Raw genomic sequence first — 6,000 nt, 5'->3', positions numbered from 1 at the left:
GCGATTTCGCATAATCTGATATGTATATTGAGTATGTAGCCCGCACAGCAGCAGAGTAATCTACTGCCAAAGGCCAAAATTTAGTGCGATATTTTTTTCTAAAAAACCTACTTTTTGGGTACAGTATTTACAATATCGTTTTGAGTGTAATGGTACCCCGCGATATTTTAGTTTTTCGACGATCCGGATCATATGAATCACAGATCGTAAAAATCCATCTACTAGAACGGCGGAAATGGCTACTGCAAAAATTGAAAAATTTGCGAAAAATGTTTTTCAAAATATCGCTGACTAATTCGCGTTTTATGTGGATCATTTCCATTTCAATGAAGAAAGTGAGTCATCACTCGCGTTTGTGCGAAAACAGCTGTTTGAAAAATTTAGTGGCATGGGAGCTGTATCCGATTTATCCAAAAAATACTGTGTGATGCTACATCCACGGTTCTTGATGGATTTTATTGAAATATGTTTAGATCGATGTATTTTTTCACGGTTGATAGTGAAATCGGATGCGCATAAAAAGTGTATGCACTTTGTGCAAAATATAAGCGTTGTACAGTTTGTTGCACACTAAACTGCAGACGATGCTACATCTTAGCGGCCAAAGTAAATCCTGGCAAATGTGTACAAATTAAAAGAGAAAAATTCGCTGTATTGGTAAACCGCATGCGCATCAAGTGATTTTGAGGATTTCGCGATTTACACGCATTTCAAAATGAACATTACCCGATACAATTTTATTTCAAGATTATACCCCATTTAAAGGAACCCAACATTTATTTGAAAGATATCCATATCTTCTGCTAGATGTTAGCGTGTTTTCGAGAAGTGATTAGAATAAAAAATGTGATTTATTGCGTGGAATTTAACTAAAATAGAAGAAAAACTCCGACCTATTTTTCTTACATTTTGTTCAACTAACTCACAAAATAAATTTTAATAAATATTTTCTCTTACAAAAATTTTATAAATTTCCTCAATATATTTTTTGTTTTTTGCTATAATATGCAAACCGCTAAACGGATTTGTATAGTTTTGGTTTCATTTGAATCTTCGCGATGTTTAGATTACGTACATATTTTTTATATATTTTTCAGATGCATAAACAGCTTGAATTTTATTAGAACAAGTTGTAAACGACCAATTGTTTTGAATGCTTTCCTAATTTCCGCGAAAATTTAGAACCTTTTCACTAAAGTTATGGGACCTCAGTAAACATATAGTATGTAGGAAGCCCCTAATTAAGAGAGTTTCTCAATATAATGATTAGAGTCTTTTAAAGATTTTTTCTTTGTATCAGAATTGAAACCGCCATAACTTTTGCGCGCAACAACCAAAATTAGTATCTCGAACAGATTTAAGAATGGGATTTTTTTCCCAATCTATGTACCTAAAATCTTTCATGTAGCTTAAAAAAAATTTTTTAATTTTTTTTTTATGGAAAACTAAAAAATTTTGTCTTTTCTTCATATACTTTATATGGTCGCAAAAGATTAGTTCGATGTGTTACAAACAGAAAAACAAATCATATTCTAAGAACAAAATTTTAAAATTCTGAAAATTTGTATCATTGTTGCAACAATATATTTTGCGTCATTATGCATCCTGATAAAAAATATATGGTTGAAACAACAATATATATTTTCAGATTTTTAAAATACACTATATTGTTCATAGGGTTGAAGAAGGGAAAACCTAAGGGTTACGGACACCACTTGTAGCGGCAATCCTGCGGTCAGAGGATTGTTTTATAAATGAGACCTAAGAGTTACGGGCAAAAGTTAAGCTAGTCACGACGGTCAGGTGGGTATTAAGAAGGGAGACCTAAGAGTTACGGACACAACTTAGGCTTGTCACGGTGGTACGGACACTTCTTAGATCGACACGAGGGAGGCCAAGAGTTACGGACACTTCTTAGGTTGACACGAGGTATGTCTAAGAGTGGCAGACACTACTTAGGTTAACGCGGCTCTGTAAAGGATAAATAACCACTATGATTCATCTGGTGTATTTGTCTGGATACTAGGATTTAATTCGCTCACTGCATACTTCTGGTATATTGTTCAATTCTTCGTCGACTGATGGCTCTTAAAAGTCCTTTTATAGGAAAAACCACGTAGTACCTATCACCTAATAAATAATTTATTTAAGGCTCTTGTTGGTGGTGGCGAACATAACGGTTTACACTTGACTTAACTTTGAAAACAACTATGAAGGGTGGTTAATTAAGTTAGGACATAAATAAAGCATTTACATTCGGTGTAGACGAAAACGAGTGTAGCGACTTTCGTCGTTACAAATGGACCAATGAAAAAACTACCAATATTTCGAGGCATTACTTTACTGTTGATCAACTGTAGCACAAACACATTATAACCATGCACATTATTGTAATTTAAAATCAATCAATTTAAAAAAAAAAATCTATCATGATTTGAAAACTGTTCTATCATGAATGCGATATTTTGTAGCATGGGAGGTAAATGTAGTTCTTTACAAACAAATCTACATACTAAAGGAACCCACTTAAATGTTACAGTAGTTTCGTTATCTTACCTCTACATTGATGTAATCTGCATTTAGGCCAAGGTCAAGAGTTGGTTTTCGTAATGTGTCCTTCAGAAACAAAAATAACATTTGAATAATTTCCACAGAATTGTTGACCATAACATTCACCAGGTAAACACTATACGATCATGCATCTTCCTTGAAAGTTTTGGTGACTTTAAAAAAATTGAAAAAAAAATATTAGCTTTTTTTGAAAAAGAGTCGATCGAAACAAAACTGGCTGAGATATTACCGTTCAAATTGAAGAAACCGTTGTCTTTTGTGTATAGATACGCAACATAAAACACGTTTTTTCGAAATGTCATTTTGAAGTCGGTGCCAACGGTAGCTCGAAAACGAATGGACCGATCTTCATATGTTTTGGTGAGCTTATTAAGGGGCTACTAGTAAATTTCAGAAAATCGAAAAAAATATTGAACTATTTATTTGAAGTATAAGCAGCATAGATTATGTGGTAAACCTTAGAAATCGATCGGAACAAAATTGTCTAAAATATGTTGTAAGGAAAAATTTCACTCTGACTCGTATGTAGCATAGAAACATAAGACGTGTTTTTCTCGAAATGACATTTTGAAACTCAAAAACTACGAAACCGATTGTCATATAATTTTGTGGTCTTATCAAGAACATCAAAAATTAGTCCTTCATCGATCGATTTTATTGTTATTTTTTTTCACGTTTTATGACCAAAAACCGCTAGTTTTTAAGCCGAAAATTTAAATTTTTTATTATTGGCTCCGCCATTTCCTTAAAACCTAATATTTAAAAAAATGATCGATGAAGGTGACGTAGGGGATGGAAGATACCAAGGAACATCATGGCAAAGCCCAGGATTTATCTTGGTCCCTCTTTCATCTCAAGTGGACACTGACCTCCCGTTAAAGGTAGTGAGCTAACATGTGCCGCGCGTTCACCCATAAGAACGTTAAAAACTTGGGTTTGGGCGTTGGGTTAGTAACCCTCCCTAGAAAAGACAGCCTACTATGAAAACGAAAGAAAATAAAAACAAAACCCTCAAAGGTTGACGACCCCCGCAAACGTTTTAAGGACCATAATCTGCGAATCTGCACCTGGAATATTCGCACTCTTTATAGAGAAAGTGCAGTTTACGCATTGGCAGATGTACCTGAAAAGTACAATGCGACATTACTGCCATACAGGAAATACGATGGAACGGAAAAGGCGTCACAACAACACCTAAAGGTGACGCACTGTATCATATTTGCCATGACACAAAGCATGAGTTTGGTTCCGGATTTGTAGTTGGTCGGAGGTTAAAACATCTGGTCTCCAGCTTCACCCAGTGAATGAAAGACTCGCTGCAATTCGACTAAAAGCAAAATTCTTCAACATCAGCTTTATTTGCGTTCATGCTTCCACTGAAGACAAGGACGAACAGACCAAAGATATATTTTACGAGCGGTTAGAATAAACTTATGACCGTTGCCCTGCCCATGATATTAAATTTATACTAGGCGATTTTAATGCCAAAATTGGAAAGGAGAATATCTTTGGCCCAACAGTCGGGAAATTCAGTCTCCACAGTGAAACATCTGACAATGGTATGAGGCTGCCAGACTTTGCAGCTGAAGAAAAATGGTAGTTAGCGGTACCAGATTTAAGCATCTCGATATCCATAAGGGCACCTGGCTGTCGCCAGATCAAAGAACAAGAAATCAAATTGATCACGTTGTGATAGATGGAAGACATGCATCAAGCGTGTTGGATGTACGATCGTTCCGAGGTGCAAACATAGACTCGGACCACTACCTTGTTGCAGCAAAGTTACGTACCAGATTAAACGTAGCAAACAAAGTGCGAACAAACACAACACGGAGGTTGGACATCGGTAAGCTGCAATCACAACAGATAGCGACAGCATATTCCACTCAACTGGCCCAACAGCTTAATCAAAGCACTCCTCGTCCCGATAACATATCAGGACAATGGCAAACATTCCCCACTCCATGCAAACAGCCGCAAAATCAGTACTTGGATACCAGAGACCTACACCAAGGAATCCATGGTATGACCAGGAGTGTCGTGCTGCTACCGAAGAGAAAAATGCGGCATATAGGGCTACTTTACAATCAGTAGCAACGCGTAGCGCACGAGACAGGTATCGGGAGAACAGGAGAGAGGAGAAACGTCTTTTCCGCAAGAAAAAGAGAGAGATGGACAAGCGGGAGTGTGAACAAATCGAGATGTACATGAGACAGAATAAAGTCCGGAAATTCTACCAAAGAGTGAAACATCAAACTGATGGCTTTGGAACTGGCACATCCTCCTGTAGAGACCAGCAAGGTAATCTGGTAACTGAAACAGATAGTGTGCAAAGGATATGGAAAGAAAATTTTTCCAAACTGTTGGTATCCATTAGTAGCGAAGTCGACGAAGATACTACAGATCCAATCCCAGAAGATGGTATTGAATGTATACCACCAGGCCAAGATGAGATACAGACAGCAATAAACCGGCTGAAGAATAATAAGGCAGCAGGAGCTGATGGCCTACCAGCCGAGCTGTTTAAAACCGGAGGCGACACGCTGATAAGGTGTATGCATCAGCTAGTAAACTCCATCTGGCAGGAAGAACGCATACCCGACGATTCCCGTCCATAAGAAAGTAGATAAGACTTTATGCTCCAACTATAGGGGCATAAGTCTTCTCGCTATCGCCTACAAGATAGTGTCAGGGATATTGTGCGAACGACTAAAGCCCATGGTCAACGAAATAATTGGACCATACCAATGCGGCTTTAGACCTGGCAAGTCCACAATTGACCAGATATTTACTCTGGGCAAATCCTGGAGAAGACTTAAGAGATGCAGATCGACACCTACCACCTTTGCTTATGCTTATTATATAGACATCATGGGACGATCAGTAAAAGAAGTAACCGATACCTTTATGAAGGTCGAAGGAGAATCTGCTAAAGTGGGTCTGGCGGTAAACGGCGAGAGATCGGACCAACTGTTGAAGTTGGTTCCTATAATTTTGAGGTAGTAAAAGACTTCGTATACCTCGGCACCGCCGTAAACACAACAAACGACATCAGTTGTGAAATAAAAAGAAGAATTGTATTGGCCATCAGATGCTACATTGCCTTAAGCAAGCACTTTAAAAACAAAGCCACAACTCGTCAAACAAAAATAACGCTTTACGAAACACTGATACTACCCGTGCTGATGTATGGTTCCGAAGCCTGGGTACTTGCGCAAGCAGATAAGGCAGTGCTTGGCGTGTTTGTGAGAAAAATTCTTCGAAAGATCTACGGACCGATCTGCGTTGACAGTGTATCTTCTATACAATGACATCAATGTAGTTAAACGTATCCAGATGCAGCGATTGCGTTGGCTAGGCCATATAATAAGAATGAGCGATGATGAACCCGCTAAAAAGGCGTATAAATTCCAGCCACATGGCGGTGCA

This window comes from Musca autumnalis, unplaced genomic scaffold (genome assembly GCF_047663935.1).
Source record: "Musca autumnalis isolate F117 unplaced genomic scaffold, ASM4766393v1 scaffold_1, whole genome shotgun sequence".
In the NCBI taxonomy this organism is placed as follows: domain Eukaryota; kingdom Metazoa; phylum Arthropoda; class Insecta; order Diptera; family Muscidae; genus Musca; species Musca autumnalis.
This window is presented reverse-complemented; position numbering follows the sequence as displayed.